Raw genomic sequence first — 10373 nt, 5'->3', positions numbered from 1 at the left:
CCAACTTTTGTGACATCGTGTATCTTCCTAAGTGTCCCCTCTCCCCGTGTCCCACCAGCACAACCCAGATATGGGGACAGGAGGCTTCTCAGTGCACCTGACACTTGGCTGGTCACTCATTTTGGGGGCGAGGGGGGGTGGACAGGGGTCAGAACACCTTGAAGCAAAGAAGTCCCTTATTTATTTCTTGGGGTCCCTATTATTTTCCCCCTTTGCAAAAGGAAAAAAAAAAGTTGCATATTTATTTTTTCTTTTAAATTCTTGCCCCTTCCTCGGTGCCATGAGCCCGGGTGGCAGAGGCTGCTCCGCGCACTCAGCCCCGTCTGGAGGAGGACCCCGCTCGGGGTGCCCAGGGACACTCCGGGTGCGCGGCCGTGAGCTTCGGGAGGAGCCCGCACCGAGGGGCCTCGTCGTGCAATTTCGAGATTCCGCTGAGAGAAAGGGGGAGGGGGGGGAAATCGTCCATTTCCTTTCCTTGCTGTCAGAATCAATCACATTGTACGAAACCCCACGTAACCCGTTACAACGAAAAGGAGCCTTTTTCCGTGCACACGGGCCGGTTTTTACGCCGGGAACAGGCTCATATTGAAGAGGTCTCCGTGTTGGTGCGTGCACGTGTGTGTGTGTGCACGTGTGTGTGTGCACGGGTGTGCGCGTGCGCGCGTGTTTTTCATCATGCCTAATTAGTTTTTTTTCTAATCACCCCCACACACCAGCCAAAGCCCCTGGCTGCATAATTCATGACCGAGAGGGGACCCGTGTCAGAAATCAAATGTTGCAAATTAAAAATAACAAGTTGGAGAGGAGTGATTCAATTAAAACCCTTCGAAAACACAGGATGATGCATAATTGAGAGCTTTTCCGGCGTCTGGGCCCCGCCAGGCCTGTCAAGGGGGACGGGAGGACCGGGTCGGGGCTGTCAGGGGGGATTCAGATCAACCCCGCAGAGGAGATGGGGGAACCGGGGGGGAGATTCATTATTCACGCCCTGCACTAACGACAATAATAATAATAACAGCAAAGAGGTCACTTTAAGGACCTCGCTTTATTTACAGGGACATTCTGGGGGGCTGGCCCGGGTCCCAGGGCCTCACCCAGGGACACAGCATGGAGATGCCCCACCCAGGGCTGTTGCCATGGTGACAGGATGCAGAGGGACAGGTGGTGGTCCTTCCCCAGGAGCCGCTGGCCTCCCGTGGACCCCCCCGACCCCACCCCGAGGGCCGTGGGTCCCCCCAGGCTGTACCTCATTGACATCTTTCATTAACTCTTTTTTTTGCACAGAGTTGAAGGTGGGTGACAAGGGACAGGGGAAGTGGCTTCCAGCTGCAAAGAGGTGACTGGATGTAACTCAGAAGACGTCGGGTGGCAGAGGTCGCGGTGTTTGCGGTAAAGCAAGCCCAGGTTGTTGGTAAGCAGGGGAGGGGGGTCACAGGACACCCCCAGGAGGGGCAGGGACTTGTCCCCAGGGACTTGGGGACCCCCCCCCCTTCAAGAGCTTCCTGAACCAGGCACAGTGTCACATGCCTGTCATCCCATCGGCTCCGGAGGCTGAGGCAGGAGGATGGTGAGTTCAAAGCCAGCCTCCGCCAAAGCGAAGGCCTGAGCACCTCAGGGAGACCCTGTCCCTAAATAAAAGTAAAAAGGGCCGTGGATCGACAGCCCGGCTAGAGCCCGAACTCGGTGCCTCACTCTGAGGCCACAGGCTTTGTTCATTCTTCTCACTCCGAGCGCCTCTTTCCTGGTTTATGTTACTGGCTTTATTTTTTCAGTGATGGAGAGAAGTGACGTTCAGATGTGCCCTTTGCTTGCATTTCCATGTCGTTGCTTCGAATCTGACTTTATGTATTTTGGGCTGTGGTTTCCGGGGCACCGATGTTTAGGAATTTGCCGTGTCCTCAACCAATGAGGTGCTTTGACCTAAACTCAGGTCGCACGGGGCTCTTTGCTTTCCGTTTTTGCCTGGGATTATGGGCGCGTAGGTGTTCGGCAGTTTCACCTTTGCTTGATCCATGGAAGACTTTCCCGGTATCCGTCTTTTTCGTGAACGGTGGCTTTGTGTAAAGAGGTCTTTCACGTTAATGCAGCTATAACCCTTGCATCCGAGTGAGCACTTTTCAGATCCCGCGTCTGTCTCCTGTTCAAATGGTGCCGCGGCTCTTCTTTGTGAAGAAGCCCTCTCCCCGGGGCACAGACGTCTTGGTGTGGAACACACAGACCTTAGGAAGAGGCACTGGGTGTCCAGGGCTTGTCTGTGTCCATTTTGTACCTTCTTATTTTATTCCTAATCGGTACGTGGTCATCGTCCACTGTCCCTGGGTCCCCTGTGACGTTGTGAAATGCAGATACGTGGCCCAGGGATCGAATCAGGGCGGTGAGCGGGCAGTTTCACGCTCCCTGGGTCAGGGCTTTGACTTCTCAAGATTATTCTGTGTGTTTCTGAGCAAATAGAGTCCCCAAGGCCAGGCCCCCAGGGACAGGATAGAGTCCCCAAGGCAGGGTCTCCGGGGACAGGACACAGTCCCCAAGGCCAGGTCTCCGGGGACAGGACAGAGTCCCCAAGGCCAGTTGTCCTTGCACAAAAGGGAAATTTGGACCTGGTGACGCCTCCCCAGGGACGACCCTGTGAGGACTCAGGCAGGAGGCGGCCTCGGCCAGACAAGAGGACAGGTCCCCACAGAAGCCTCCTCCTCGGACGTCCAGCCTCAGGCCACCCAGTCTGAGGGACTCCGCTACGGAGCCCGGAACTGCTTGAAGCAGAAGCAGCCGAGTGTCCTGTGACCTCGGGGAACCCAGAGGACAGTGTCCGGGGAGCCATCTGCGCTGACCCCAAAGCCCGTGTCCCCGAGAAGCCATCCTTGGGGGGACCCGGCCACCGGGCAGACACACCCTGAGCTCAGGGCGCGGCACAGAATTGCCGGGAATCCAGGGTCCCCCGCGCCCCAAACTGCGCCAGCCCCGCGCGGCCGGCCTCCCCCGTGGCCCCGCAGACGGGCTTCAAAGCGGAGCCGCCCCCCGACGAGCGGATCGGGCTCATTAGCATCGACGTCTTTAATGTATAAATAATAGCGGATCCGCCGCTCCCCGGGGAGCCTCTGAGAATAAAGAAACCCAGAAAAACCACCAGACGCCATCCAGACCCCAGCGCCCCGCGCCTTGGGCAGGCGGGGACACGGTCCCCAGGCCAGGTCTCTGGGGGACACCCAGAGCCATGCAGAAACGGGGCTCCTGGGGGGCAGGTGACCGTCTGCTCTAAGGGGACCTTCGCTGGGGGAGGCCAGGTGAGCTCTTTGGGACCCGGACGAGGGAATCTCAGCAGCCACCGGGTCACTTTGTGGCTCCGATGAGCCGCAGAAAAAGTCCCTTTGAATGCACGGGTCCCTGGGAGGCTGTTTTTAAAGCAGCCAAAATACCCGTGTGCATTGGGACCCCTGAGGAGCAGCGCCTCCCGGGTTGGATTTCTGTCACCCACGAGGCAGGAAGCGCCTGGAGTTAGCGCGTCCGGGAGGGGAGTTTTTCTTCTCCTCCCAAGTGCAAATCATTTTTCCTCTGGAAAATGGTCTCCGGGGACACTCAGAGAGTGCGGTGCCATTCTCCGCCGAGCACGGGGGGGGGGGGGGGGGGGGGGGTAAGAGTCAGTGTCGCTTTTTCGAAAGGATGACAAATGGCGAATCACAGGCATCCATTTACAGGGCCATTTCTATTTTTAAACACAGTCTGTTGGGGACCGGGTGCTCACGGGCACACGTCTGTGGCTCCGGAGGCTGAGGCAGGAGGATCGTGAGTTGGAGGCCAGCCTCTGCAACTTAAGGAAGCCCTAAGCAACTTAATGAGACCCCGTCTCTAAATAAAAAATTAAAAAGGGCTGGGGATGTGGCTCCGTGGTTAAGCACCCCTGGGTTCCATCTCTGGTTTAAAAAAAAGAAAATTAAAAAAAAAAAAAAAATCCAGGTCTTGCATTTTGGATAGAAATCAAATTCAAACTTGCAGAGAGATTTTTGGGTAGAGGCTCTTTCCCTGGGTAGAGGCTCTTTCCCTGGGTAGAGGCTCTCTTTCCCTGGTTTCTGTGAGTTAAACACCATGTATTCTCCATCCTGGTTTTCGTCTTTGGAGACAGCAAAGGACTTGGTTCCTTAGTAATTTCGCTTTACACAGTCTTTCCAGCCGTGCTCCACAGAATGCCCGCTGACCGCGAGGCCAGAAATGCTTAAAGCGCTGTCTCTGTCTGTCTCTCTCTGGGTGACGGTGCTTTCCTCCTAGGATGTGACCCGACAGCTTCCGGGCTTCCCACACAATGGTACAAATTGTGCAGTGGACGCCCTGGGCGGTGGTACTTGTCCCCCAGGGGATGAACTCTCAGAGCTAACTGGGACGCAGTGGGGTGGTATTTGGAGATGGTGCCTTTGGGATGTCATTTGGGTTCCATGATGGATTTAGTGTCTGGTGTGACTCAAAGACGAGGTGATCCCTGCAAAGCCCAGAAGACGATGTCCCAATGCTCAGAGGTGAAATTATTAGATTATGACAGGTGTAGACTCATAGTGGATTAATCCACTTGGATGGACTCACTGGGTGGTGACTGCAGCAGGTGGGGTGTGGCTGGAGGAGGGGGTCCCTGGGCTGTGCCTTTGGGGTCTCTGTCCTGTCCCTGGTGAGCAGAGCTCTCTCTGCTCCCTGGTGCCCTGTCCTGAGCTGCTCTCCTCCTCCAGGCCCTGCCGCCATCTTGTTCTGCTCCCCTTGGGCCAGAGCCACGGAGTCGGCCACCAGGGACTGAACTTCTGCAGGATCTTTTGGGGGTAACACAGGTTTAGGGACCATGGAGGACAAAGACCCAAGCTTAGAGGAGCCACAGAAAGCCACCCCTCAAGAAATCTCACTCAAGAAATCCCGCTGCCGCCATCCAAGAGGGTCAGCAGTCGATGGGTGCAAGCCCCGGGGCTCCTCATGGATGCTGAGCAGCCCTAGTGTCCAGATCCTGGAAGAACAGAGGGACTTAGCTTTAAGAGTGGAGGATCGGTCACTCTCAGGGGCAGCGGGGCCTCCTAACCCATGCATTTGAGGCTGCAGGCCGCATGGTCTGGGTATAAAAGGGAGACTCACCAGGACTCCAGCCCCAGTGCTGCGGTCCGTGGCTGTCCCCTGAATCCACGTGCCAGAAACGGGACACTTGGAAGCCATTTGGGATGGGGGCTCTGGGGCGCTGGTGGGGTCTTGAGAGTTGTGCCCTCACCCCGGGACGAATCCCCCCATGCGTTCATGGGTCACCCGAGCAATGCTGGAAGGCGAGCTCTGTCCGTCACAGCAGCCAGCCTTGCTCTGAGGCATGGGTGGGCTCAGGGGTCAATGTCCCCGCACGTCTCTCTTTCCACCTAGAACCTTTCGCACCTGATTCTCCAATTCTTGTGGCTCTGGTGACCCGAGACCTGTCTGTGACTGAGTCTCCGTCACTCGGTGCACCCACCGCAAGGACGCAGAGACCCATTTAGGGGAATGAACCACGGGGCAGCGGCCACACCCCGCGTGGTCAGGACCCGGTCGTCCACACAGCGGTGATGAATGGCCGCCGGGAGCTTCCCTGATGGATAAGGTTTTCGTCTGTGGGTTTCAGGGAGCGAACGTTGGCATTAATTAAAGGGGGTTCCACAGGGGAACGAGCGTCCTGCCCCTTCAGGTGGCCTTGGGCTGGCAGCAGTACCCCCGGGAGATGCCTCGTGACTCCTGTGTCACTCTTCATGCCGTCGAGATGCCCTTGTCCTGGACGCATGCACAACCTGGCAGCGGGGGACACGGGCTGGTCTTCTTCCTCGGCTCATTGTGCAGCTCAAACGGGGGCCACGTGCCATTGTTCCTGGTGGGAAGACCCCGGAACGAACCCGCCTTCTGCAGAACCTTTGCAAGCCAGGCCTGAAGCAGTGCGCGGCGCGGTGGCAGGGCAGGTGGTGCACGGAGACACACCGCCACCCCGGGAGAGCCAGCCCTTGCTTTCTCCTGCAGGGGGTGGCCAAGCAGGGGACAGGGTGGCTGCAGGAATGGGGGGGCCAGTTGGAGAGATGGGCAGAGATGGAGAAGCTGGGAACCTGTGTCGGGGGCTCACACGCACGCACACACACACGTGCGCACACACACCTGCTCCCTGCATCCCTCGGAATGCCCGGGTGATGGGCTCCACCCCACAGTCTCTCCCTGACCTTCCACCTCCGCATGGCACCCCGCATTTCCCTGGAAAGTGGGAGGCCCATTACAATTTCAAATCCAATGTCTCGCTGACGACCGGGAGTTGAAATGCGAAAAGGCTTTAATGCCTGCGGAATTTAATGGTTGACATCTGGGGCTCCTCGGGCCCCCGAGGGCGGGTTCCCGTGTCTGTTCCAAGAGGGGTTTGCACTAAGCGGCTGGTTTAATCGTGGTTTCAGGGCTGCCAAGAAGTCTCTCTCCGCTGGGGGTGGAAGAGCTGTCAGCTTCAGGGAGGAGGGCTGCTGTGGTCTCCGTGGGGTGGGGCTGTCCCCAGGAGGAACAGGGAAATTCCAAAATGATTAACGGCTGCCTGGGAGCCCCAGGTCCCTCTTACTAGCACGCACAGCACTGCCCTGGCAAAGCTTCACAGCTGGCATGGTGGGAGGACACGGGCACTTGGGGAAAGGCACTGAATGGACAAGGATCTGTTGAGGATCCCAGGGGCATGGAGATCTGGGCAAGCACTGGACACCTCAGCAGGGGTAGATGACAGCCAGAGGAAGACAAGGGTGACTGAGACAGTGGTAACCGTGACACACAGCATGGTGGGCAGCAATGTCCCTGCCTGGAATAGATACTGATGGAGATGGGGATGGAGGTAGAGATGGGGCTGGAGATGGGGATGGGGATGGGGATGGAGATGGAGGTGGAGATGGAGATGGAGATGGAGATGGAGATGGAGATGGAGGTGGAGGTGGAGGTGGGGATGGAGGTGGAGGTGGAGGTGGAGGTGGAGATGGAGATGGAGGTGGAGGTGGAGGTGGAGAAGGAGATGGAGATGGAGGTGGAGGTGGAGGTGGGGATGGAGGTGGAGGTGGAGATGGAGATGGAGATGGAGGTGGAGGTGGAGGTGGGGGTGGAGGTGGAGGTGGAGGTGGAGGTGGAGGTGGAGGTGGGGATGGAGATGGAGGTGGAGGTGGAGGTGGAGAAGGAGATGGAGATGGAGGTGGAGGTGGAGATGGAGGTGGAGGTGGAGAAGAAGATGGAGATGGAGATGGAGGTGGAGGTGGAGGTGGGGATGGAGATGGAGGTGGAGGTGGAGGTGGGGATGGAGATGGAGATGGAGGTGGAGGTGGGGATGGAGATGGAGATGGAGATGGAGAAGGAGATGGAGATGGAGATGGGGCTGGAGATGGAGATGGAGATGGAGATGAAGAAGGAGATGGAGATGGAGATGGAGGTGGAGGTGGAGCTGGGGATGGAGGTGGAGGTGGAGGTGGAGGTGGAGCTGGGGATGGAGATGGAGGTGGAGATGGAGGTGGAGGTGGAGATGGAGATGGAGATGGAGAAGGAGATGGAGGTGGAGGTGGGGATGGAGATGGAGATGGAGATGAAGAAGGAGATGGAGGTGGAGGTGGAGGTGGAGGTGGAGGTGGAGATGGAGATGGAGATGGAGAAGGAGAAGGAGATGGAGGTGGAGATGGAGATGGAGATGGAGATGGAGAAGGAGATGGAGGTGGAGGTGGGGATGGAGATGGAGATGGAGATGAAGAAGGAGATGGAGATGGAGGTGGAGGTGGAGGTGTAGATGGAGGTGGAGGTGGAGGTGTAGATGGAGGTGGAGGTGGAGGTGGAGGTGGAGATGGAGGTGGAGATGGAGATGGAGATGGAGATGGAGGTGGAGGTGGAGATGGAGATGGAGATGGGGATGGAGGTGGAGGTAGAGATGGGGATGGAGATGGGGATGGGGATGCTGGTGGGGTTTAGATTCCAATTGTGTTCGAGATGGTGCTTCCTGTTGTGCGTGAATTTGATGTCCACCCTGTGACTTCCAATATGATTCTTTTGACTTCCATGTTTGGAGGTATAATTGCTCACTTCATTCCAGGAAGACCCTAGAAGTCTGCAAGTTTGCCACTGGATACATCCTTAGAAACCTGGTCACCAACGTGGACACCATTGGTCTCGGAAGCAAAGACATCCTAGAAGAGTCATCGAGAAGGAGAGCGCAGGCTCTTCATGTGATCACGGTTATTTCTTCAAGAAATCCCTTCATGGGTAAGGACCCGAATTCTGCAAAACCTGCCCTTGTGCCATTCTCGGTGCAGAATTCACCTGAAACCACTCCCAGTCGATTCTGATGACATTTGCAGGGCGGCTCCTCATGTCTTTTAAATAATTTTTCTGTCTGATCCACTTCATGGGTTTGCTTGGAGTCCCTCATCATCCCACGCAGCCCGAGCCCAGCGCGTTTCAATATAATCTCGGCATTTTTAGCCTTAGAAACCTTAAAGGTTCTGAATCCCGGAGGGTTCCTACTGCAGACTGCGAATCCCCGATCCAAAATGTCGGGGACCAGGTGCGTTTCAGATTGAGGAGCTGCAAGTTTGTTCGGTTCAGATTTTGGAATCTGTGCATGCACATGGCTCAGCACGGCGCGTCCACCTCTTGACGACGATGGGCAGCCCTCCTGACCCCCCAGGGCAGGCTGCTTCCAGGGGACCCAGCAACCCCGACCTCCAGTTCTCTGCAGGGAGACCTACAAGTGGGAAGTGCCCGCATTTCCTTGAGGGACTCCAGACGGACTCCAAGGGAGGACACTCAGGATGACCGTTTCAACAGCACCACGGACCAGGAAAGCACTGGGTCACCCTCAACCCAAACAGAGCCACGCTGCGTCCCCCTCGTCCCCCTCCAGGGTGAACACATGTGGGCACAGCCCTTCCTCTGCCCCTGCAATTTCAGGGCGAGTAATTTCCAAGCCCGCAATTATGAGTCCCTGAAATGCAACAGCTTCCCCGAAGCGCCGTGAGATTCCCGCAGCGTGAGCGTAATTGCAGCCAGACCCTCACCTCGGTGTGGCCTGTGTCCCAGCCGTAACCCGGCGCCCTGCTGCAGGCTCCCACATATGGGACAATTTTCGGAGCTGATTGCTGCAAACTGATTAGGGGAAGTTATGTGCTGGGTTTTTTTTTTTTTTTTTTTTTTTTTTTTTTTTTTTTTTTTTTTAATGGGACGGGCCTTCCAACAGCTGCGTGGACGGACGTTCCTGGAGAAGAAGCCTCTCCTGCGGCTCTGAAGCAAGAGCGTCCCTTTCTTAGTTACATATACGGTCTGCAGTAGCTCTAAAAAAAAAAAAAAAAAAAAACAAAGAAATCAGGGCGTGGTGCTGCACGCCTGTGATCCTATCTGGAGGCTGAGGCAGGAGGATCCAGAGTTCAAAGCCAGCTTCAGCAAAGCGAGGCCCAAATCAACTCAGTGAGACCCTGTCTCCACACGCAGCATATCCCAATGTCCTGGGGCCAGGGCCACCCTGGAGACCTCACTGGACCTCCATCACGTCTGCAAAGACCCTTCTCCAAACACAGCACATCCCAAGGTCCTGGGGTTGCACACTTTAACACATGAATTTTGGGGCTCGATCCATCCCACCTGCAGGAGACAAATACGGTTCTGAGTGTCCTAAACCTTTCCTTTGCGGATGCTGGTGCCCCTGCAGGGGAACCTGTCAATCACTCAGCAAAGATGCCCCCTTCTGTTGGGAGAGCCTCTCGGCCTCAGAACGGAACCCATCTGCTAAAAATAATAATAAAATAAAATTGCAAACGGCATCTCTGTGAGCCTTGATCCCCCGTGTCTCGCTGGGGACTGAGTCCGGGACTTGGGCAGGCCCAAGTGTTTCTCCATAGGGAGAAATGGAGGCAGCTTTGGAGACTCTACGATCCTGCACCCAAAGAAGACCCAGGCTAGACCCTCCACCCAGCCCCTACCTGGGCAGACCCAGGCTAGACCCTCCACCCAGTCCCCACCTGGGCAGACCCAGGCTAGACCCTCCACCCAGCCCCCACCTTGGCAGACCCAGGTAGACCATCCACCCTGCCCCCACCTGGGCAGACCCAGGCTACACCCTCCACCCAGCCCCCACCTGGGCAGACCCAGGCTGGACCAGCCGTCCAGCCCAGCCCCTCAGCTGACCATCCTGCCCGTCCATTCCCAGCCCGTCCACCCCACAGCAGAAGCGTCCACAGACCCTCTGGTCAGGTCACATCCTCAGGTCTTGCTGTTGCAGGCCCAGGCTGCAGGGTCTTTTCCTGTTTAGCAACATGTCATTGGTGGTGGACAAGCCCCAGGTGACCACAGGGATGTGGAGTTGGCCACAGTGAGTCTCTTGAGCCGGGGATGCAGCACTTGTTGGCTCT

This window comes from Marmota flaviventris, chromosome Y (genome assembly GCF_047511675.1).
Source record: "Marmota flaviventris isolate mMarFla1 chromosome Y, mMarFla1.hap1, whole genome shotgun sequence".
Classification (NCBI taxonomy): Eukaryota; Metazoa; Chordata; class Mammalia; order Rodentia; family Sciuridae; genus Marmota; species Marmota flaviventris.
Note: the sequence above shows the minus strand (reverse complement) of the source record.